This window comes from Protopterus annectens, chromosome 8.part1, assembly GCF_019279795.1.
Source record: "Protopterus annectens isolate FY-2018-M chromosome 8.part1, PAN1.0, whole genome shotgun sequence".
In the NCBI taxonomy this organism is placed as follows: domain Eukaryota; kingdom Metazoa; phylum Chordata; order Ceratodontiformes; family Protopteridae; genus Protopterus; species Protopterus annectens.
This window is the reverse complement of record NC_056742.1, coordinates 380,756,440-380,782,556: the sequence shown is the minus strand read 5'-3', so window position 1 is coordinate 380,782,556 and position 26,117 is coordinate 380,756,440.

Genomic DNA, 26,117 nt, shown 5'->3' with positions numbered 1-26,117 from the left:
GAAAACGTATTAAAATGAACAACAAAAAAGTTCCGTATGTGCACTTCAATGCACAGCTTAAGCTAAGATTATGATAGTTACCTATCTACAAGCATGAGCAAGAATAATTATTTATGTACAGCCATGATTACATTGACTACATCAGGAAAAGACTAATACATACAGAAAAACAAAGTAGTAAACACACAGAGAAGTATCTGGCATATCAGAGCACCTTAGTTCTTGATATGAACAGTGACTGTGATGCCTACAGAGGCATTTGAGACAGCTTATGTTTACTGCACAGAAGAACAGTATACTGTATATGCTGTTTTTCATGGTGACCTTACATAGAGAGTAGGGTAAAGAATGACATGGTGTGGCTTTGGTTATGGCTGAAAATTCAGTTGTTTTCAATATGCCTTTTTAAAGATCTTTTTAAAGAAATATGCAAAGGAAGTTTATAATATTGCAATGACTACTGTGTCAAAGACGAATTGCACCACAGCAATCATGTTTTATCTGATAGTGTGAGGAACAGTGCATCAGAGTGGTGGCTTTCTGTGGAGTAAACCACACTAGAATAGTGCCACTGGCTGTCAGATGTTTGAAGGATAAAATTTTAAATGTGCTGAGTGAGGATTAGGTTGTAATAAAAACAATAAGTTTATTTTAGGTTGGATGCAAATTTGTTTATTCTGTCAAATGTCAGATTGGTTTAAAATACTGAGCCATATCTTAACCTATGTAGAAGGAAGGACCATATCGCTATGTAGAAGGAAGTACTCAGTGACTACTGTGTGTCCATTTATGATAAGAATTTGCCTGGTAAATACATAATAATAATAATAATAATCCTTTTAATAAGCATTAGTGTGATGTGTGTTATTGTTTCAGCTGTGATTTTCAGATATTTAGCGGTAGTAGGTTCACACATGCTGTTTTTTTTTTTTTAGTTTGTTGTGGAGATACCTGAAAACTACTAGGTATGTCACAAAACATAAGAAGAGATGTTTATTTAATGTGATTTTAAGATTTGGTTGAGTAATTTTTGCTGAAAAATATTGATTTCTAATGCTAATTTGTAGGGGATAGAATTTGGGTGGACCCATTCAATGGCAAGGTTTTGCCTAGATTAACTAGTTTGGATGTGGTTTGACAAAATTACTGCAGATGTTGCCTAGACCTTTTTGGTTGTAGAAATAAATTATTTTGCTAATAATTAGCTTTGAGTTCGGTAGACTACAAAGCTGTTTATACTTTGATTGGTATTTTGGTCTTTGGATTTATGATATAATTCCCCACAAGTTGCCTTGCTGAGCATTAAGGTCTTCATCAGCCCTATTTCCAGGACAGTATATTAGTAACCTGAATGCTTTTCTTTCTAAGTGGGTCGTATGGCTGAATATGGATAAGACTGCACCATTAAAGAAGAATATGCATGTTCTACTGAATAGCAAAGTGGCACCTAGTTAATTTATGTTTGGTATAAATGATGAAGTCTGGAAATGTTTTATATTAAGAGATAAGGCAGTGATGATCTTTCTTAATTGTCTGTTATTGCCAAGATGGGAACATGACCACTGAGCTAACTAAGCAAGATTCCATTAAATTTGACATTTTTTAATTCTTCTGAAAGGACACACTGCAGTGTGCTCTGCTACTTGCTAATCTTATCTGTGATGCTTGTGTAAGTAACCAACTGAGTAAGGTGAGTATCAGCATCTTTTGTGAGCTTCTAGCTTATATTTAAGTTTACAAGAATAACAAGCTTCCATCGAACATTGAAGTTTAACTCAGCAGAATGTGTCCTCTATTGTACCCTTCTTAGAGTCTAAGGAGATATCAATGCAACTGTTAGCAAAGTATCATTGTTCAGTTTGAAAGATACCCTTCAAGTTTACCTGATGATATTGACCAGCAGTGACCATTCTAGTGTTGTAAGGTATAGGAGGTGACTTTGCTTCCTGAATTGTATGCACAGTTACGCTCCTAATACACCATATCTTGGCTACACTTGATCTATCTGAAAGGCAGAGAAGCGATCAATAGCATTTATATTATCTATCATAACCATATTTTTGAAATAATTATGATAGTAGGTTTTTAGACAGCTAACCAGCCATGAAGAATTCTGAAGTTATTTTGAAGGCTTCAGGTGTTTATTTGGACTAGTTTGAGGCCATGTGTATTAGATCATAAAGGATCTATGTGACTGAGGAGGGTGTGGTTTGCTTGCATTTTTCCAGATTAGTAGAAGTAATCATTGATGAAAAAGGACTCTAATTTCAAGTGCATTTAAATCCTTGGGTCTAGTGATTCCGATGAGGATCTAATCAAATCTTGGGATTTCATGACATTGAGCAGATTCGATAGGATTCTCCAGGATATAGGAAGCAAATGTGCTGTTGTAGTAGAGCTTGCTGGAGACAGGCAGTATGTTATTGGTGATGAGAAATACTGAAAAATACAGCAGGAGGAAATTTAATAATGTAGTCAGGTATGATAGATATTGTTCAAAGAGGAGTCAGGATGATGACAGGGGCATGATGTACGTAACATGAGGCTGTAGTGAGAGAAAAGGATACCATGTATAAATTCTATTCTATAGTTAGCAGTAGATGCATTTACTGATAGACTTATAAGCCAGAGTCAACAAATGAGAGAAGGTGGATGAGATGGTCATAAAGGCAACATCATCTTTGCCTCTATACTATGGAAGGGAGACCCATCCCCCATCCTATGGAATTTGTAGTATTGTAGATGGCAATCTGGCCTTTGACTAACATGTGCAAGGTAGTAGGAAAATCATTCTATGTTGCCCAACAAATCATGACATCCAGGTCCAAGGAAGTCATAGTGCTTCTTTTTTTAGCCCTTATCAGACCCATCATTGAGTATAATGCCCTCTTTGTCATGTACCTGACCAGACATATGTAACAGTTGGAGCACCTGCAAAGCACAAGTTGGAGCACCTGCAAAGGTTCCTTACCAGGAGAAACCAGAGTATAAAAATCATTGTCCTAAACAGATCACTTTAAACCCTACTCTCCAACTGGTTACTAAGAGGTGATCTATGGCTGGCATACAAGGCAACCTTTTAATCCAGCTCTGATGGACCTTTTGCACATCTGCAAAACAAACAGCATCGGAATCACTAGACCCAAGGATTTAAATTTTTGCTTGTGACATAAATATGGCATGATGGTGAGATAGATATATGCCTCAGAGGATCCCCATTCTCTGGAACAAGGTCCCCATTCATGAGAAGCAGAATCCATCCCAAACACTTTTTAAGCATAACCTTGGCCAGTGGATGGGAAATCAGAAAATCTCCCAGGTCTGTCCCCCTTGTCTCTGTTACACAGAGGCAGACAGTAATGCTCAAACTAATATATGCCTCGATATATCCTCTAGAAACTTCCTAACTAACATATCCCCCTAATCAATGCCCATGATATATTGGAACACAATTAGGTTGAGTGGGTTGCACAGTTAGGCTTTTAAAGGCCCTTGTGGTTGTTAGACTAGTATATACATATGAACTTAGGAACTTAAATGTATCAAATACCTTTACAGAGTTTAGTCTCAAAGTCAAAATAGGTTTCAGTGTCTTGCATGATTTTTCTCTAGGAGCTACTGTAAGGCAGTGGGTTACTAAAAAGGGACAGTTTGAGGGATAGAGGTGCCTCTGTCTTCATAAAACGTTATCCATACATTTGCATACATATTGTGATATAGTAGCACAGATCTGTGAAACCTGTTCTAAGTGGAGGTGAAGCTGAAATAAGCCAGATGATAAATATTCCAAATGGAAGTAGAGTCAAAGTTCTGAATGAAGAAGAAGGAGGAATACTCGTCTAAGCTATCCCTTTAAAAGGAGAAGAGGAAATCTCATATGGAGCAGACACAGATGGGAATGTAAAGAATATAATAGAGATGCTGCTAATGCTGAGAGGACAGCTCAAGAAAAATAGCCTGGGTCTTGAAGCTTACCAAGAGACAAGACATAGACCTGAGAAAAAAGAAGAGAACAGAACTACATTGAAATCATCAAACACTTGTCTGTAATGAAGATTAATGCTGCCTGATTAATGCAATATTTTGAATATGGAGCAAGTGAACTGAAACAGTGCACTTATTAATTGTTTTTCTTCGCAAATTTGGCCCCCCTTAAGTATGCAACAACAGATGTTTTTTTGTCAATTTCTTATACCCTTATACCAATATCTGAATAAATGTACTGTAAGAGCCCCCTGCCCACCTTAGTAATGCATGTTAACCCTAACCTTAATGCTGCCCCTTCCCCATCCCTAAACCTATACCTCAACTTAATAAAAACCTTGTGCAGTGGTCAGCAAGGAGGCTCTGAGTTTCCCAGTGATGTAAACATTTGATAGAAGTATTCAAAAAATCAGCTTCCAAAAAAAACAAAGCTGAAAGCTTTAAGAACATGGTGGGTGTAATTAATAATCTTTATTTGATAAAAAATATGTATAAAAGCTGGTAGTTAAGTGGTTTCAGCCCTTCAAACTGGGGACTTCATCACCACTGTCATTCAAATGTACAACTTCACTTTTAAAATGTATTTCAGTTAGTGCACACCAATCAAAATAATAAAACAAGGACTTGTCTTGCATAAAATACATCTAGGTTATTCCTTTAACAGACTCCTAAACCAGTAATTGTGTAACCACCATCACATGAGTTAAAATGATAAAAGTTACATTCTATCCAAACATTCATGTTAAAAAGCTAGTCTAAAATTGATATGTAAGTACATAAATAGACAAAAAGATGCATACATTCATAAATAAATAAATAAATAAGTAATTAAATAAGTAACGCACTTATAAGACTTTAAAGCTTAGCTGCCCCAATTTTCAAAGCTGGTAGAATAGAAACAGTTTCATTCAACTCTGGAACAGACTACCTATCTATGTCAAACAGAGCTCCTCATTAGCACTCTTCAAGAAAAATCTTGATGATTGGATGAGAAATGGGAAATTCACCCTGGGGATCACTTCTGTGGCTCTGCTCGACAAGGGCACAGGAAAATAATTTTCTTGGGTGGCGAAAGCCAGGGTACATTTTTTGGCTAGGCTTGTATGGGCCCTAGGGCCGATAGCCTAGTACCTACCTATGAACCTATGAACCTATGAACCCTGGAGGGTTGGAAGCATTCAGTCTCAGTTGCCATGACAGTTCCAGATACTCCAGTCAGTTTTCACACTTCCCCCCTTCGATCTGCTGTGCTAATATCCAAAATACAGAACTATTTTTTTAAATTGATATAAATAACTGAATGTTTATACAGTGCACTATTGTCTTTCTTATTTTTGATATAATAATGTTCATAAATTCTTTTACGTTGGTGTCTCTCAGTTTTACCCATGTAAAATGGAGAATAGGTAGCTATATAGACTACATCCTTAGTATGACATTTCCCATATTTAGGTTGAATCTCCAGCCCAGTGGTCCTGTTAGAATATATTTATACTGGGGACAACATTCACTAAGTTGTTTTCCCTTAATCTCTATTCAACAAGACGGTTGTCTCTGAAGTTGTTTTCCAGTAGTTTCTTAACATTCTTACCAGTTTTATACACAAATGTTGGTCTTTCACCTGTTATTTTCGAAACTGCTTCACTGGCCTTACAAATAACCCAGTTTTTATTAATAATTTCTCTAAATTTATTAGTTCTTGTATTATACTACATAACTAGCACCACTTTGAAGGCTTTTTGGGGGCCTCTTTATAAATACCTTCTTAAAAATGTTCTACTCTTTTTAAACCTTTACCTAATAAAGGTCTGAAACTAGTGGATCTCCTATTTAAAATTTCCTTGTAAATTTTATTAACAAAATTCAGAGGAAATCCCATCTTTAAACATCAAAATCAACTTTGCACTATCATCCATAAACATACTGTCATCAGAAGTCATTACGGATAACAGTTTAAACTGCCTTTTCACAATTCCTCTCTTAACAGTATAGGGATAAAAACTTGTAAAATGTAAATAATTATTGCTAAAACTCAGTCGGTGATGTACAGTAGATTTAAAACCTTCATCTGTCTTCAAAATTAAAATGTCCAAATAATTTATTTTTTCGGAATGATATGTATATTTGAATTTTTAAAAGTTTGTAGTATTGTTCAAATATTTTATAAATTTAATCTATTTTAACATCTTGTCCAGTCCACAGAATAAATATGTCATCCAAATATCTAAAATATAAGGACCAAAAGGGAGAAAAATCAGAGTGTAGTATGAATCTCTTCCCCCAAGTATATAAGACAAGATTAACAAAACTAGGGATAGAAGCTGCCCACATAGCTACTCCTTTTATCTGTGTTACAGCATCTGAAAGCTATAAAACAATTTCAAAAACTTCTCCCCTTCCAAGGTAACAATTAGTTTACCCCCAAGGACAATACAATAAGATTCCTAGTCCTGGTTTTCCCAGACATGTTTGTCTCTGGCTGCAATTAGACCGGTAAGATATAATCTTTATGGCCTAAGCCAACCCATGTAATTTTCAACCTATGTTTCAAAATTAGCTGGACTGAGATTAACCTCTTCTCCTTCCAGATTTCTCTGTTAAAACATGTACAGTTAACCAGTTATAATAATACTGTCTGACATACATGTATATCTCATTTATGTCCAGCAGGACCCACTGTTGATGCATTTTAACACAAGCGACTTTGCAAATACATTTATAAAACAAGCATCTGTACAAATCAGTGTGATAGTCAAATGGCATAACATTATTTACAAAACTTCAGCTAGCTATGCTGGCATATGTCACACATGCCCTGCCCTACTCTCCCTGGCACAGATGGCACTACCTCATGTCATCACATCTCACCTCCCTTTGAAGACTCAATCTAGTTTTTCAAGTGACACAGGAAAATGTTGCTTGAGAGAAATGGGCCTATCTGGGAACACATCAATCTATACTCTGTCTTGACAGCCCATCTGCATTGGCATTGCTTACCTCACTATGGTGCTGCACTATCATGTCATATGCCTACAACCCTAGGCTTCAACTTAATAACTTGTCATTTTGCTGTCTGGCATGATGTAGCCATGTTAAGGGATTGTTGTCTGTAACCACAGTAATTTCCTTCCATACAGATAGGGCTGAAGTTTGTGGAGTGCCCATACTATGGATAGACATTCCTCCCTGGGTTGCAGTCTATGGCTGAGATATAGAACTGGGTGCTCTTCTCCTTCTGAGAAAACCTGGCAGAGTATAGCCACCCCCCATGGTTTGAAGCATCCACCTGCAAAACAAATTTTTTGCTGCAATCTGGACTGGCTAACACAGGTGGTTCTGCCAAAGCCCCTTTAAGCTTTTGGCCTGTTCACAGGCTGGGGTCTACACTATCTTATCTGGCCTGTTTGTCCTTATCAGGTCTGTCAGGGGAGCAGCTATTGCTCTATAATTGAGAATGAACTTTCTATAGTAGCCTGCTGTCCCCAAGAATGCCCTCACCTGCTTTTTGGTAACAGGGGCAGACCATGCCTGAATAGCTTCCACTTTGGCAGGTTCTGGTCTGATCTTACCACTCCCCATGCTATGTCTGCCATACCCATCTGACACGTACTGGGTTTAATGGTCAACTCTGCCCTTTACAGTCTGCCCAGGACCCCCACTGAGATGCTAAAGCTGCTCTTGCCAGTAATGGCTGTAGATAGCAATATCATCCAGGTAAGCAAGGGCATATCTCCTGCTCCTGCTAGGATACAATCTACTAGCCTCTGGAAGGTTGCTGGGGCATTTTTCATCCCAAGGGGCATCAGAACTTCTATAATCTAAAAGGAATCACAAAGGCTGACCTCTCTGTAGCAGTGGGAGTCAAGGGCACCTGCTAGTAGCCCTTGGTCAGAGGTTACATCCAGTGCTACTGTGTTTTTTTATCTAGTAGCATAATCTACTACCACAAGGATATACTTCTGCCCTGTGGAATTTGTAGTGCTCAGAGTCCCCACAATATCCATAATTACCCACTGAAATGTCTCTTCAATCACAGACAAAGACATCAAAGGAGCTTTGATCTTGTCTACTGCCTTGCCTACCTTTTGGCACTGCTCACAGGTCCTACAGTACCCTTTTACATCCTTTGCAGTCTCAGGCCAACAAAAGTTCTGCATAATATGTATCTTGGTATGTTTATGCCCATATGACCTGCAAAAGAAATGTCATGGGCTTAGGCTAGAATTCTCAGACAGTAGGCTCTGAGCACTACCTCCTGCTGTATAACCTCACTCTCTAGCCTTCCCTCTGGGGTCCACTCTCTATACAGTAACCCTTTGCTCCAGTATACAGCCTCCCCTTTTTCTTGCGAATCAGGTGCCTCCTTGGCTACTTCCCTCAAGCCACTTAAGGTAGGGTCTGAAAGCTGAGCCTGTCACAACTCTACCTTTGTGATCCTTCCCAGCTCTCTTTCCACAGGAACCCTGGTATCTTCTGACAGCTGTGCCTCACTGTCAACCTGGGCACAACCACTCACCTCTGTCCTTGTAGTCACCCTGTCCATGTGAACATCAGTACCTACCAGCATCTGTGGCTCACATGAACACTCACTGCTACAGGGTAGTTCCCTCCCTGAAATAGACACATCACCAGCCCCAGCTTCAGGTGTGGGGTCTGTCTGGATCTCCTCCAGGTTACGAGACCCACATGCCTGCCTCCAAGCCTGACTGCATGTAACTGAATGCACAGAAGGTACTGCATTATCAAAATGATTCCCTATCAGGACATCTGCAGGGGTATCCTCAAACACACCTACCTGCTTGCTTTCTTTTCCACCCTCCCAGTCAAGGTGAACCCCGGCCAAAAGAACTTGGAATGGGGTCCCCCATAAAGCTCTGACTTGAGTGGACTGCCCAAGCAAGTAGTGTTCCTCTTTAACCACTGTCGGCTTCACAATAGTCATGTCATAGGCTGTGTCTCTCTTAGCAGGGTCCTGTCTCCCATCCACTAATATAGGATACAAACTCCAGTGATAGTTTGGTAAGCTTGTTGTCTCCAGACAACTTAACACTGGCATGGTGTTATTCCCACTTACTGGCTCCCTCGCCATTTGTTTCCCACTTTGCTTCAGTGGACATTTGTATGCTACACGGCCGCTCTGGTTACATTTAAAACATCTAACCCTTGGTCCTGGCCATGTACCTGAAATAGTGGCTTTCCCTGTTACTGGTGGACTCTTTTGGGGTGGTTTAGGCTGCCCAACATGGCTTCCCTTATATCCATGTGCAGCACTGGGTATCCACTTCTTGTGCTGTGGTGCCCTACTTGCTAAGTAGAGATCCCCTTTTCTCCCCAGCTCATCTGCAGAGTTACACTTCTGGTCTGCCAGCCAGATTCCCATGTCCTCAGGCAAAGTGCTAAGGGCTTGTTTCCTCACCAAAAGGTCTGCCAGCCTTTCAGAAGTGGTGACCTGACACCCACTCACCCACCTATGAAAATAAGTGCTTAACTCAGCAATACAATCATATAAACCTTCATCTCATGAAACTTTTTTTCTGTAAGCTTCAGGTCTTAAGTTAAAACATTCCAATAAACATTGTTTGACTTTATCATAGTTTAAACAATCAGTATCAGAAAATTTAGAAACAACAGTTACAGTTTTCCCATGGACTAAGAGGTCAGGAACCATACCCAGAGCCCTTGGTCAGAATTATACTGTTTAAATAATCTTTCAAAATAGATGAATAAAACTATCAAAGCTATCACCCTCTGTAAACTGTGGAAAATATGTACTGACCATTATTGCTTCTGGGTTCAGTTATTCCCTTCCCAATTATCTCCATGACCCTGACAAAGAGTCAGCATCTCCCTCTCATGTTCACGCTCTTTTTCCTTTCCTTCAGCCTCCAAATGCCGCAGTCTCTCTGCTTATTCTAATTCAAAGCATTTGGCTTCCAGTTCATGTCTCTTTAACTACAGATGGGTTTTTAAGTCCTCTGAGGAAAGGTGAACTGTCCTGTTTCTGAAGGCTGCACAACCCCATCACCAGACTGGTTGCCTTCCTGATTGGTAGTCCATGCTACAGCTCTGATTAAGGCTGAAATAATTTTCTCTTTAGTCAGGTTGGCATGCACCAGTCTTTTGTCTTCACACACCTTGGCCAACTGATTCTTTGCCAGCTTGCCATAATCCTCTGCTGACATCTTTGCCTGCTTTCCCTGACTAAACTAAACTAACAAAAATAAATAAAACTGTTGTGAAAATAAAACTCTATATGTTTACCTTGTGGCTGCTGAGAGTACACGCACCTTCACTGACAACTGCCCACAGGCAGCTGAAGTTCAATTAATATCCCACCCAGCTGCCACCAATATGTGACTGTCCCGACTCTGGGCCAGTAATCAAAGAGCATCAATCCTCACCACTGACACATGTGAGGGATGGCCATTAGGAACAAAAGTGGATACACAGTATTTTCAAATGCAGCTCTCTGCACCAAATACAGTTTTCCTCTTTATCTCTCTCTCTCTGTCTTTCTATCAATCTCCAGGCCCCAAACAAGACTCCACACTGACCACTTTGAAGCAATGTGGCCGTGTTACAGGTAGCTGACACACGCATTTGGATATTTGATTTTCACACACACATACACACACACACACACACACACACACACATACACACCTGGGATAGGCTGGCACAGATTTACCAGCTGTGCCCCCTCTGCCCAGACTATAGGGTAATTACTCATCTACTAGTCAGCTACTCTAAGGCTGTTATAAGGGTACCCAGATATGCTGAATAAAATTAATACTAATACAAATGGTAAAGTTTGACCAATGCAGCAAGGCTTTCAGGAGTGGCCAGAGTGTCACTAAAATAAGCATAAGTACTCTTAAGATGTTAAATGTATTCTCTAAAGACCAGCCACAATGAAAGGTATAGAAATATTTAATAATAAATATTAAAATAGAAAACATGAGAATACTTAATATCTAGTTACAAAAAACACCAGAGTTTCAGCCACAGGAGATAAAAAAAATAACACAGTTAGATTCACGCAGATGCAGAAAATCAATACTAATGAATCTCACTATACTTTCCTGACTAACTAAAGAATTACTGTTCCCTAGTTATGTTATTTACTACAGCAAGGCAAGATGATGAGTGTTGAGTTGCTTACTAAAGCAAGGCAAGATGAGGTGTGATGGGTGAGACATCTTTGAGAGATCTTTCCTGTCAGGTTCCAAAAAACAAAGTGCTGCTGTCAGATATCCATCATATCTCTCCCTAATATCTAAGGATTCATTTCAGTGCTGGTTATAGAATGACATCACATCTGGTCACCTGACTCTGGTACAATACACACTCAGAGCTTTGCTAAGATCTGTTGCAAAATCTGAAAGCTGTAAAACAATTTCAAAAACTTCCACTCTTCCAGGGTAGCAATCACTTCACCCCTAAGGACAATACAGTAAGATTCCAAGTCCTGGTTTTCCCAGACATTTTTGTCTTAGGCTGTAATCAGACCTGTAAGATAAAATCTTTATGGTCTAAACAAACTCATTTAATTTTCAATCCATTTTTCAAAATTAGCTGGACTGAGATTAACCTGTTTCCTTCCAGAATTCTCTGTTAAAACATATACATTTAATCAGTTATAGTAATACTGTCTGACATACATGTATATATCTTTTCTGTCCAGCAGGACCCACTGTTGATGCATTTTTAACACAAGCAACTTTATAAATACATTTTAACACAAGCATCTGTAAAAATCAGTGTGATAGTCAAATTACATAAAATTCTTTACAAAACTCTAGCAAGGTATGCTGGCATATGTTACACATGCACTGTCCTACTCTCCCTGACACAGATGGCACTACTTCATATTATCACAGTGGGTTATACAAAAATTTATATTTATCTTTATCAATCGATCCCTGAATTAAACAATCGTCTATTTATATATCTACTCTCGTAAAACTAATGTTGACTTTGTTTTATGAAGCCAGTTGGTATACTGTCTCATCATGCAGCATCAGAGACAATTCCTAAATAGTCAATAGTATCAAAGATTAAACACTCCCCCCTTTATCTGGCTTAATTATCCTGAGGGTTTTATCCCTTTGTATGTCATATAACAGATTCCTTTCTTCAATAGTAAGATTCAACCTTTCCTGTTCAAGTGTTCTTTGCACCTAATTTATATATATCTATAGCAACATATATATATATATATATATATATATATATATATATATAGCTACATATATATATATATATATATATATATATATATATATATATATATACATACATATATATATATATATATATATATATATATATATATATATGGATCTAGGACTATTGAACGAAAGCTCAATAGTCCAAATCCCCAATCACTGAACACACTTTAACAAAAGCGCTTTCACCAAAAAAGCGCTTTTGTTAATGTGCGTTTAAAAAACAAAACAAAACAATAAATCTACTTTTATGAAGAAGGGCAAGCCCCCCTGCACCCCCCACCCCCCCACTTTAATATTCTCCCTCCAAGATTGCACTACAGTGAGGAAAACAGAATATTCCCTTATCCGCACTGTAGTACGATCTCCACAACATTCATTCCCCCATGACTCCCTCTAGCTGCAGGCATACTTCTGCGAAAGTGCTTTTTTGGGAAATAACACTTTTACGGAAGAATGCCCAGCTGTTTGAGCTTCGGTGAAAATATACGTATATTGTTGTATCTTTCGGCTTTTCCTGGTTAGGGGTCGCCACAGCGGAACTCCGGTCCGCTAATGATTGGCAGTAGATTTTTACGTACCGAGTTGCCAGCCCTGATGTACAACCTTCAACGGTATTTATTCACGCATGTCTCCACACAGAAGATGCTTTAGCTGAGAATCGAGCAGGACAACATCTTACTGTGAGGTGACAACGCTACACACACACACACATATATATATATATATATATATATATATATATATATATATATATATATATTTATATATACATGGTTTCACTTCATATCGTCAAAAGCTCATTTAATCAAATTTCAAAACAGCGAGACCAAATCGTCAGAAACTCAAATCATTGAAAACTCATAACATCGAATCTCAAATCATTGAAAACTACAAAGTAACTAGAAATAACATCCCAGACACTGTTTACTATGTTTATGCAGGGGGCTCTGCCCCCCACACGCCCCAGAAATTAAATATACCAACTCCAAGGTCACACTACAGTGGGGTTAGAAAATTATCTTTTCCCCCCACTGTAGTGCAACCTTGGAGTTGGTATATTTAATGAACGGGGGTGTGGGGGTGCAGGGGGGCTTGCCCCCTGCATAAACATAGTAAAAATTCTGTGGGATGTTATTTCTAGTTGCTTTGTAGTTTTCAGTGATTTGAGATTCGATGTTATGAGTTTTCGATGATTTGTGTTTTCGACGATTTGGTCTCGCTGTTTTGAAATTCGATGAAATGAGTTTTCGACGATATGAAGTGAAACCATATATATATATATATATATATATATATATATATATATATATATATATATATATATAGATAGATAGATAGATATTTATAAAAGTAATGGTTTACTATCAAAATTCTGATAATCCATTCTTTAAGTAATGATTTATTCAAACAAAAAGGATGTAAATGACAACATTATTCCCTCACTCAGAGTGCGGTAATGTCGATAAGTTGAATTCGACATTATCGACATTAACCAGCTTACCTTGACATCTGTAGATATTGTACAAACATTTTGCAGGGGGGCACGTACCCCTGTGCCCCCCACACCCCCCGCTAATTATATATTCCAACACCAATGTCTCCAAAGATTGTATAACAGGGTGCATCAAGGGTTTGAACATACTTTTTTCTTTATTCCCTGTTTACTGACAAATGAATTATTATTTCTAGTACTACCAGTACTTTTTCCTTACTTACAAGTACAAGCTAAATTTACTTTCCTAGTAAATAGTTGTCCCGGTCCCCTTCAATAACACACATCACACCAAATGACATTTGACAACCTTTATTACTTTGATCACCAACTTTATTAATTACAACTATTTATGATATAATTGATTCTAAATACAGCATGACATCCTTGTAATGTTAATCAGGGCAGCGTACCTACTCACCCTGCCCCAGTAAGCAGCGTCCATACCTCTACTCACTTACTTTACTTATGAAGCAGCGTCCCATCTCACTTCATACACCATTCATTGTAATGTTAATCAGGGCAGCGTACCTACTCAGCCTGCCCAACAAGCAGGGTCCATACCTTTACTCGCTTACTTTACTTATGAAGCAGCGTCCCAACTCACTTCATACACCATCCATTGAATTACCTTCCACCAAATAAGCACCATCCTTACCTCAGCTTGCTTATCTATTCAGCAAGCTTCCTCCAACTACTGATTTCCTTTTCACAGACCCTTGAAATGAACATCCAGACATCAGAGGGGAAACAGAAGAGGGCAAGCCTATCCCTCTTCTCCACTAACCAGCCTGACCAGGCTGTTCCCCCTCCCTTCTACCCAAAAATTGCTCAATCCACCTCCCATAAAGGGAAGGGTCAAGCCAAACATCATATGATGTACCCATCACCTGTAAAGCACCTTAGAATCCCGTCATAAGCCACTTTGCCATGCCATCACTGAAACACACCCAATGAAATGAAATAAAGTAGGATTACCGTGACCCCGTTGCAACACCGGAACATCCACACCAAGAGAACACATACCCTTATAGCCCACTGCCTTCAAAGCTGAAATCATGGCTCAACCTGCATGTATTGACAGCCTATAACCACAACAAAACCACAAACTAAAACCCCTTGAACTCAATACTGCACCCTGTCAAACAAGTAGTAGCAAGTCTCACACCCAAGACCCTGTTAACTGTAGCATCTCACCTTAGCCCACCAACTACCCTGTTCTGTATGTGCAACATTTCCATTACCATAGGGAACTGCCTAACTCCAACTTTAATGTCCTACCTTAGCTGGCAGAAAACCAGTACTCCTTGACCTAGTTCCCAAAAACCCGCCTATGCTCAGCAACAAAATACTCTACATACCCAGCCATAAACATCCCCAGTTCACTCATTACCAAACCATACTTAACCCTTGTTTGGCCCTGGCCTTTCCCCTGGAGAGCTCATTCCTTATATTACCTATACCAGTAGTAGGCAATTAAGACCTGTCCTACCGCAGCCTTATCCTGCAACCAAGTTTCCTTTAAATCTAACTTCCCTGTAACAATGCACCCAATTTTAAAACTACCCCACTAACTGCCTACCTACCATGCTTCTTAAAACTCTACTCACAAAACTGACCCAAACACCAAGTGAAATGATCCTTGTGGTATTCTGTAAAAGCTTCTGTAATATTAACACTACCTACTCAAGGGTCACATTTGACATCCCAAAGACACCACCCATTAGGAACAAACTCCAGCATATGTCATGACTCTACTCATCCCGTGGGATCCCCCCACTCCCCATAAGCCATCCCCAACTGTTTCCCCCCTTGGCCCCCCTACCTACCTCTTCCTTCCTTGCCCCCTATACCACTACAATAATCAGCTCACACTAATTGAACACATAGCCCTAATATGCCTTAAGGTGATTACTCAGACCTACTTTCTACCCCATTCCATTGGCAAAACATCCGTCCTATCAAAAACATTACCTTTCAGATCCCCTTTTCAAGCTACCGCATGATGCCTTCTGCCCTTCAGCAATTTCAGTCAGTAACTGTTGCCACCTTGTGCTCCCCATGTGTAACCTCTTCTCTCGCCACTGCTTCAGGCATCTATGAATTCCCTGTGTAATGCCACAGCCGGTACTTGGGACACCACCATCTACAAAGAAAAGGAGAAAAGTAAATCCTCTAATATATAAAGAGAAGGCTCTACATTATACCCACCTATTCTAAAATATAGCAACAGTGTTAAAAAAAAAAAAAAAAAAAAAAAAAAAACATCTGTAAGAAAGAAAAGACATGTATTAAGCATTTTATTCTGTGACATGCATGTGTCAGTTAGTATAGTCCAGAAGACAGCAAAAACATCTATAAGCAATGTATTTCCTGCAAACAATGGATTAATTCCTACAGTGTTGATTTCTATGATCTGAGATTTACATGACAGGTTAAGCTGAAAACGCAGGGTCGTGCCTCTTCAGATTGTTGCATGACAAAACTGTAATAAACAAATAAAGAAAATGCTTTCATTAGCTAATAGCATGTATCATCCTATAATGCATTAAAATAATGACTGGTAACTGGGCAGCACAGTCTTCTACACAGTCTTCTAACATGAATGTGTTTCCCCTTAAACTCCACTCACACAAAGTACAATCCAAGCTAATTATTTTCTATAAATAGACCATTATGGCTACTGGATATAGTCAGTTTATAAAGATGAAGAAAACACATTTTTGTTTATTTTAGGTATTTTCCTCTCTTAAGTCATAAACGGTATTCATAGTAAATGCCTTAAATGACCATAAACATTCCACAAATGTTGGTTCAGTAAACACACTGGGAAATAATACCATTTCTTAGGTATTTAAATATCTGTTTACATGACAGCATTTTATAACAATGTGTGCATAAGCCACATTTTTTGAAGTGGGAAAATTATATATATATATATATATTTTTTTTTTTTATGCAAATTATTCAGCTACCAAGACTACAAGAAAGCTATCCTGACATAATTAACTTTCTGAATATGATACTTAGCTCTTAATCAGGCCATCAAGCCATCAGTTAGGAAGGGAACCATTTTAACTGCATATTTATAAAAAGATAATCTGCACAATAAGAAGCCGCCATGTCTGGAGACCCTGATGACAAAGTGTCATGCTAAAAGTTGTGGATATTTCTTAGTACTTCTAAAGTGCAGCAGAGTAGCCTTTAAAAGTAATATGTAGTCAGATATAAACCAAATGCCAGATATTCAGTAGACCTGCATGGCATACCGTCAGTAATCCCGCTATTAATAATGTAAAGGTTTCTTCCAAATTTATTAGAAGACAGCTTGCACATCAAATGGAAAATAAACTGAGCCATATAGTTTCAGGACAGTATTTTGTGCTAATTTCTGGCATTACTGGACTTGTTTAAAAATCTGTGAAACCATGGAGAGCATCGCAATACTCAGGAACATCCCCCATTACTGCCCACTGTACCTGTGCAGTACCAACTATTGTGGACTTCACCGCCAAGCCCCCAAAAACCTGGCAGTCACCTCCGAGGCACAACTCAACAGCATGATGCCACCACCCACAGTCACTCCACCACCTGTGATGGTCCCCCAAGGATGGCCTCTAAGCCTCACACAACCTAAAAGTAAACCACTGAAAGAGCACCTCCCATGGCAGCAATCAAACATGATGTCCCAACTCCACACAGCCCCGGATTGCTGTCAAAGCCAAAAACTCCAGTTAAAAAAAAAAAAGTTAGGGGGTTGCAGCTATGCTCGCACCACCATGTACTGCTCTGATGCTGATATACACCATCCATCAAATAACCACAGATAAAGGTAGCTTTAGAACGATGCCAGAATAAGGGGTTGCATTAGCAAGGTCTTTGAAAATTATACATACTACATGACCATATATTCACTACCTGACGCACTAACCCTAACCAAAAAGCTGTATCCATGAGACAGCACTGACTGAAATGGGCTTACCATTGTGCATGAGTTTACCTATATATCCACTACCTGACGTACTAACCTTAACCAAACAGCTGTATCCATGAGAAAGCAACGACTGAAATAAGCCTAGCATTGTAGAGAAAAAAAAAAATTAACATGCAATGGTTCTCATCCAGTTTCAAAGTGCTTCTCTTCAACGCAGTGTTTAAAATCCTGAATAACGAAACCCTCCCCAGTCAACCAAGAAGTTATTATTTATTTATTTATTTGTTTTATTTTATTTTACATTTGTTGACTGGGCTAGTCTAACTGGATACAAGTCCATTTTCAGTAGAGGCCCAGGGAGATAAGCTCCAAAACAGAACAATAAAAAAAACAACAACATAACAAATAGGTAACATTAAATTACTTGAACTACACATCTTCTAGCCTCATGGAGCAAGCGCACATACCCAACTAAGGCCATAACTGGTCTAAGGCCCACAGCACTATTGTGCTTGCACAGATTGAATGCCACGTACTACTGTCACCAAACCAATGAGTAACTGTGTATGTGTTTCAACACTCATGTCAAGATTTACCCCTTTTGTTTCACCTGGCTCTGCATTTGAGGTAAATTTGTGGAAATCTTTATTATTTCAAACACATCACACATAGGTTATGACAGGAAACCTCTAACCCATTCATAAATGTTTAACTAATTGAAAGAAATGTGCACTAGTAGATAATGTAGAAAGACGTGTTTTGGAAGCAAACTCTTCATCTTCAAACAATGAGACTCAAGCTCCATAGAAACGGCAGATTTCCAAAAATAACACACTGTAGAAAATATTGCCACTTAACCCCATACATTACTTGCTCCTCCCCTTGCTACACATAGGGCACACTCCGTAAATACTGCCTAAAAAAAAAAAAAACCCTTTAGGAAAACACTAATCTGTTGTAATCACCACGCCACAATCCACAAACAACGAAGGCCTGATAGGTGCACACCATTCCTATACTGTTGACAGCTAACCTATCCCACGCATATATGACAAAAGGCCATAACTCCACAAACCCCTTAACCTGCGAAAAACACTCCCATCTCACCACTCAGTGGAACAATCAAAAGTTTCCCAACACCTGAACTTACTTACTTAATGGGTGCCTCATGATCTGTGAAAGCACCTGAACTATAACTCTGATTTTTTTTTTTTTTTTTTGATGCAACAAATTGACGACTGAGTCACCACTGAACAGTGAGGCCAAACTGCTTCCTTTAAGCCACCCCAGCAATGAAATTACCGCAACACCACACTACTTCCCTTAATGGGAAGGCAAGGTTCTACAATCCTAAGAAGATGAAAAGCCACCACAGCAGCGAAATTACCACAAAACCCCACCAACAAAATGCTGCTGCCTTGTATCCACCACCAAATTCCAACATCATGTCCCATGTACCTCTGCTTACGAGCTCCACTAAGAGATGACCGTAACCATAAAACAGCACTCCAATCCCCGCCCCAGACCACAATTCAATAATTCTAAGTATTAAAAGAAAAAGAAAACACTGCCTTACTACCCTTTAAATAATAATAATGAATAAATCATAAACAATCTGGCAATTAATAGATATCCCCAACCTTGCAAGTGGAGCCCCACTACACCCCTCCAAAAAAAAAAAAAAATTGTACTGTACCTTATCACTATTAGCCCAAGGCCTACCTTAACCTTAACCACCTACAGGTCGTCAAGGAAGTAGTACTTGCTGTAGCAAGTTCACGCCAAAATGTGATTGCTTAACCCAACTACACTCGACTAAACCTCTTAAGCCCCTCCCCATCATTATCTCATTGCCTCCCATCCATCCCTGCCTCCACTTAACCCTTTCATCTCCCCAACCCACTTAACTCCCCCTAATATTAACCTAACCCCCCCACGAAGATGTCCCAGGACAACTTAGTTTGTTGCCAAACTTCATTTCTAATTCTATAACAGTGTCGGTGATGTTGATACATTTTTGAGGAATGAAAACAAAACCTTTTTCTTAAAAGAGAAAAAACTCAGGAGTGATTTTCACATGACTGAAACTCTAAATGTTAAACTCATTCCTAGTTTATTTGTTTCCTTCCTGCAAAATATCATTGTATTCTCCAAATTTTTTTCCAGTATTCAACTTTTTTTCCCCTGCCCAGCTCCCTTCTTCCTTTTTCCTTCCAAGATATTGTTTTCTTCTCTTCCCCCCATCCTGTGTAGCTGTCTTAGGTAGTTACCCCCTCTTGTGATTGCTGTTGTTTCGCTATTGTCTCTGACCTCCATAAAGGGAGAAATACAAAGGTCATAAATATATCCTGTGGCCCCTTCCTGTTCCCCAAGAGCATTGCAATCTGGGAAGGTGTGGTGAGTATGACCATCATCATCTCTAACCTGGTACATTAACCCTCCTTGACATAAATCTATTCCATTATGTGTTTAGAAATACTTATAATCTTAGGTACTGGATATGCAGTCTTGTCCTTATATTGTTTACGATCTCTAGAAAGTTTACATAACTTCTTCTTAATTATGTCACCATATTTATCTACTTTCTCAACAGTGAAATAATAAAAATATTTATATGCATCAAAAATCAAATCATCAGGAATAGTCTTATTTAAACTCTCAATAATATCCAGCATCTTCTTAAGTCTAGTGTTATTGCACTTAATTATATCATTTAATAGTTCATAACCCTGTTTATCAAATAAATTAACAAATTTATTATAAAAATCAATATCCAAGTCAGCACTATAGGCACAATATTAATCTTAATGCATTATCTAAAGTATGCATTCTCTAATTGTAGTCCCCTTAATCTAGTTAAAGTTTTTTCAAGCTTAAAAATAAGTTCGCGCAGCCCAAGTGTTTGGTCCATAGGTTCATTAAATACTTTGACACTGGCAGAATCAAAGTCCAAATGTTTATTAAGCTATCAAGTGAAATTAACATTTTTGGCTTGTTACTGAAAAAAAAAAAAACAGTGTCACCCCTGAGGCCAGTGTTAGAATTATGGTCAACAGAATAGTTTTCATTGTGTGTGGTATGTCCTAAAGTATCTAAATGAATAGAAGTAACAGTTCCTTCTTTAACATTGTTCCCATTTTTATCTTGTATAGTAGTTTTATGTCTGGCTCCCTACTGTACATCAGTCCGGCACCGAAAGAAGGCAATACATATCATTAGCTTAACAAGTGTAAATAAAATAAATATCTTCTAGCGCAGAGTATTAGGTTTAGTTAAGGTTGTAACCTGGACCCTTAATTAGCCTGTACATACACATGCACACACACACACACACACACACACACACACACACACACACACACACACACACACACACACACACCATATTTGCATTACGTGCTTATATATCAGTAAAGTAGTACACTGCTATTTCTATAGTTTCAGCAATATGTCTGTCATGTTTTATTCTATTAATAATACTTTTCACCTTATTAAAGATTTTATAACCTGTCCCTGTAGTCCCCATATAATTAATCTGTTTACAAATAATGGATAAATCAGATGAGGATGCAAAGTGAATTTATCTCAGGTGAGCTGATTTCTTACATTAAAAGAATTCTTATATTCCTAACCATTAAATACTGGGATTTATTTCTATGTATTTTTCAAAAAAGAAAAAAAAATGTAAAAGCCAGCCTGTGATACTGACAGATGACTCATAAAGTCATTGCAATGTTGGTAATTAATAGGATCGTGCACCAAACTATTTTCCCAATAGGCCAACTACTTTCTCTAAGAGGCAGAAATGCCACATATTGAAAAGTGTGTGTGCAGATTTGTGTTAAAACATGTTTGTATCCAGGTCTGTAATTTTCCAAATCACTTCTTGCCTGGTAGGTTTACACATTTAGTACCATTTGCAGAAAATCAAGCTTTAGTTGCTAAATGTATAAGTGTTATTGCCAAGGCAATCTTTTTCTTTTTGTAGTCAAATTTTAAATATGCAGGTTACTATGCACTGTTTTTAGAGACACCTTTCATATAGCATTTCTGTCAGGTAACTATATCAACCCAGATATTGCTTCAGTTTTATTAAAAAAAAAGCTGTTATGATTTAACAGAATAATCAAGAAGAAGCATGACTTTAGAATATCAAAATAAATTTTGTGCTCCAAAGAAGGTTGTGTATCACGTTAATTTCAAATAGAAGCCTATTGATTTCCATTCATGAAATTAGAAAGTAATGACTTTGTGAAAACGTATTTGAGGTTCTGCACTTGACCATACAAAGTAAGTCTGCGATGTAATGTTAAAGGAATCATCATAACTTCTGCCTATAGTATCTTTCCTTTGGTAAATGAGTGCATTTTTGGCATTCAAAATGTAAAAAAGTCAATATCCAGGTGGCAATGGGAAATTCAGAGTCATAACAACAAGAATGTGATGACATTGAGCTTACTTTTGCAGTTTTGTGTCCTCATGAGGCCTTGAACAAGAAGAACTTACAAGATATGGACCTAAATATAAATATTCAAAGTAAAAATGTAAGTAAACAAATCAGAAAGGTGCATACAGGTACAGGAATGGATTACAAATGCAGCTGCAAATAGGCATCTATAGCATATCTATAGCACATGTATGTTATACATAAGGAATATCTAGAGCTGAAGCTGCAGTTATTTAGAGGAATATCACTGCTGGCATTAAGGAGCATTCTTTGTATGAGTAGCAGAACAGTGTCAGTCTCATCCCAGTAAAAGAGGTGCAGAATGCATATGAAAAAATGCTGAGCAGTGATTAAATCAGTGGTAGTATATCAGTTAAAATGGACAATGTTGTGAGATTGTCACAGTAAATATAATTTTTGGCAATTACCATGGAACTTCAGAATCTATTTGATGATGTTTCAGAACAAACTTTTTTTTTCTAATGAATAAGAATGTAAAACAACATAGAAGTGCAGTGCCACTCCCCCTCAGGTCATGGAGTGGTAGCCCCCTGCAGTATTTAACAAGGCGTGGCTGAGCACTTAAAGTGCTCTGTGCTGGAGTATACACTGCAGCTTCTGGATTTTCTGTAATAGGTGTCACACTTAGCCATCAGCCAACAGTCATGCAGCAACCAGGATAAGGGAAATCCCTACACACCTTTTCAAACAGTGTACACAAAACTGAGGCTAAAAGACTAGGATATAACACACACAATGAAAAGGAAAAAGACATTTGTAGTAAACTGTTTAGGAAATTAAATGGCTTCTGGAGACAACCAGAATGTTATGGGAGGATGTGTTTGCTTGATTGTCTGTTAGTAAGTTAACTAGGTAGATAGACTTAGAGCCAGGACCCAGGAGATGCACAAACTGAGGTAGATAGACTTAGAGCCAAGACCCAGGAGATGCACAAATTGAATCTAACATAAGTACTAAATTTTCAAAATAGAATGCTAACAGAATGTTCTGCTGCTAGAACACACACATATATCTTAATTGAGAAATACACTAGGCCAATATCAATAAAGACAGAGATACACTGTGGCAAGCAAAGGTATTATAATTAAGAAATACACCGGTCATATATTAATAATCACACTGATAACATAGAACAAACACAGACATAGCACACTGAGTGTTGTAATTATGCTGCAAAGTCAGGGAAAATGGAGGATTCTTATGCATCTTTCTGCCATGTGTAAGGTGTATAACAAGCTTTTGTTAAGCACCTCTAAGTTCTGTTAAGCCCTTGTCCCATAACATAGCATAGTTACAGATAGTGTAGGTGTGAAGTGTTTAATTTCACTGAAAACAGGTGAAATACTTGGTGTTATGATACTGGCAGTGGCTAGAAGTTAGGAGCACCTCTAATGAATTAACAGCTGTAAAAAGCTGTACAACATTTCAATCTGTCTTTTTTAAGCTACTGGCTGCTGTCTGTGTGGCAGCACTAAGGCCTTCATGAGTCATGCTTTTATAAATTTTCTCTTTAACTAGTAGTGCATTAGAGCAGATAAAATTCCATGAACTACAAAGAATTATGATTGGGTTTCTCTGATCATAGCAACTTGTTATTCGTTCTTGACATAGATGTCAAGATTAATCTCTTGAGCTTCAATTTGCTCAGTATTCAAAATGAGTTTTTAAGATTTGTATCTTGAACACATAATAAGTTGGCTATGACTGGAAACCCAGTCATAATCCTTGATATTATAGCTAAATAATAATTAATACACTGGGCAGATATTAATAATCACAGTGATGTACTATACATTTGAATAATCACAGAAAGAAAAATAGATCAAATAAAGATAACAGAAGTTTAGATTTAGTTGTTTTAGAGAATATAATAGAGCACTTTATGGCAAGAAGATGAAAGAGAAGATCAGACATTATCCCTGTAGCAAGGATGTTTGTTAATTGAACTAGATGTTAACAGATTTGCTTTTTGAAACAGAATTTCATTTATTTCCTGTGCTAGTTCATTCCAAGTAATATGAGTGATCTTGCTGAAAGATTTATTTATTTACTTTTGTTAACCAGGATACAGCCAATAAGCCAAGAGCAAGACTTTTTCAATTACAGTCCCCAGGATTATGGGATCATGGGCAGTAGTGGTCATGTATGTTTTAACCTGTGTGCCAATTGGGGCAGTACTGAAGTTAGAGCAATTTAAAGTTAAGTGAGATAAGAAGTTAGGTAGCAGAAGGTATAATATAGAATCAACTTGATTTCTTTAAGGGAAGACAGAAACAGAAAGAAATCTACAATTTTTATCAAGGATTATTTGTAAGACAGAGTGTAGGAATAAGTAATAACTCAAAGTTCATACTCAGGTTTAGATATCAAGATCCCAATCACAATAGTTTTGCTAGTTTCAAATATGAGAATATTTATAATATACAGTCAAAAAGTCCAGGTATAGTCAAATATCACATGATAAAAATTGCAAATGCAAGAATAAAGGAAACATGGATGTACTGCCTCAAGTTATTCAAAGTTCTATCCATTATATTTTAAAAATAAAACATTAAAATCATACAATTCACAATAAAACATGTCAATGATTTCTGAAAATACACATAGCCTCAATCTTTTGAAGAATAAGCTGCCTATATGTCACAGCATTTCTAGGAGAAAAAAAGCAATATTCCTTATATATATATATATATATATATATATATATAAATCTTAGACCAGAAGTCCCACTTTGATGAGTAGAACAAACCTGTTCTGCAATATTATTTTTCACATTGGTATGCCAGTAATATTGTATGCATTCTTGTATTTAACTACACACCATGCTATTAATTGCCATAGATGTGGAACAATTGTAAAACTTCCCTATTTTAATATTTCAGAATTCTTGTAGAGATGCTTATGTATGCACATTATAATGCCCACAGGGAAGACCTCCTATTAGCATCTGTTTTACAAAAACTCTGGATCCTGAGACTGAAAAAGTGAACATAAGTGTATCCTTTAAAGATGCATCTGCACTATATGAAATAGTAAAAAGGAATGGGAAATTTTATTTAAATTAGCACCGACATTTAAAATATGTCTTTTAATGATGCGTTTCATGATAATACTTAAGCAATGATAAGGCTTCCCATTTGAAACCTGTTCTCACATGATTTCCTTCTATTGACCCATAACTGCACCTCTGTCAATATGATGCAGTGACATTTACTTCCATCAAAGCCTTATTTTGACAACTTTTGGATACCCTCTTTCTAAAAGCTTCTGAATAATTATTGATGGTTCTTTCACATAACTAGCAGAAATACTGCATAACCTATTTGCCATAGTGACTTCCTCACTTGGCAAAGAAGCAAACAAATATACAAAATGATCACTGGAAGCATATAATAATGTGATTGCTGCAACAGGCTTTCAGGATAGTGAAGTCAAAATCTGATTCTTCTTTGCATTAAGCTGAACATCCAGATAAGATACATATTGTTCATACAGTGTACCTTGAAATACAATCCCAAAACTATTTGAATTCAAATAAACAGCAAAATCTCCCCACCCCCCCTCAAAAAACAGAAAGTAAATTATCTATGTGATATACAAAAAAAGCTCACGCATTGTGGATAGCGTGATCCATAAATACATTCTATTTCCAAACAAGTCATAAAAATATTGATGTAGCGCACAAAATAATTCTGAATTAAACAGAAATCTGAACGCTGTTTCATAGCAGTATTTCACGACCCTAACAAAGAAAATAAAACATAGCGTTAATGTACCACTGTTGGGTATTGTTGCTGTATAATAGTTAACATCTAAAGTCACCCAATAAGTATTCATTCTCAGGTTATCTTATTTAACTTTTCCAAAAAGTGAAATGAGTCCTTAATATAGGAATCAAGTAAAGCAAATGATGTATCTAAATATTGGTCGACTATCATTCTCACCTTTTCCACTAACATCCTACTGAGTGACACAGTTCAGTGAACTGGCGCACCAAAAACTGATTTA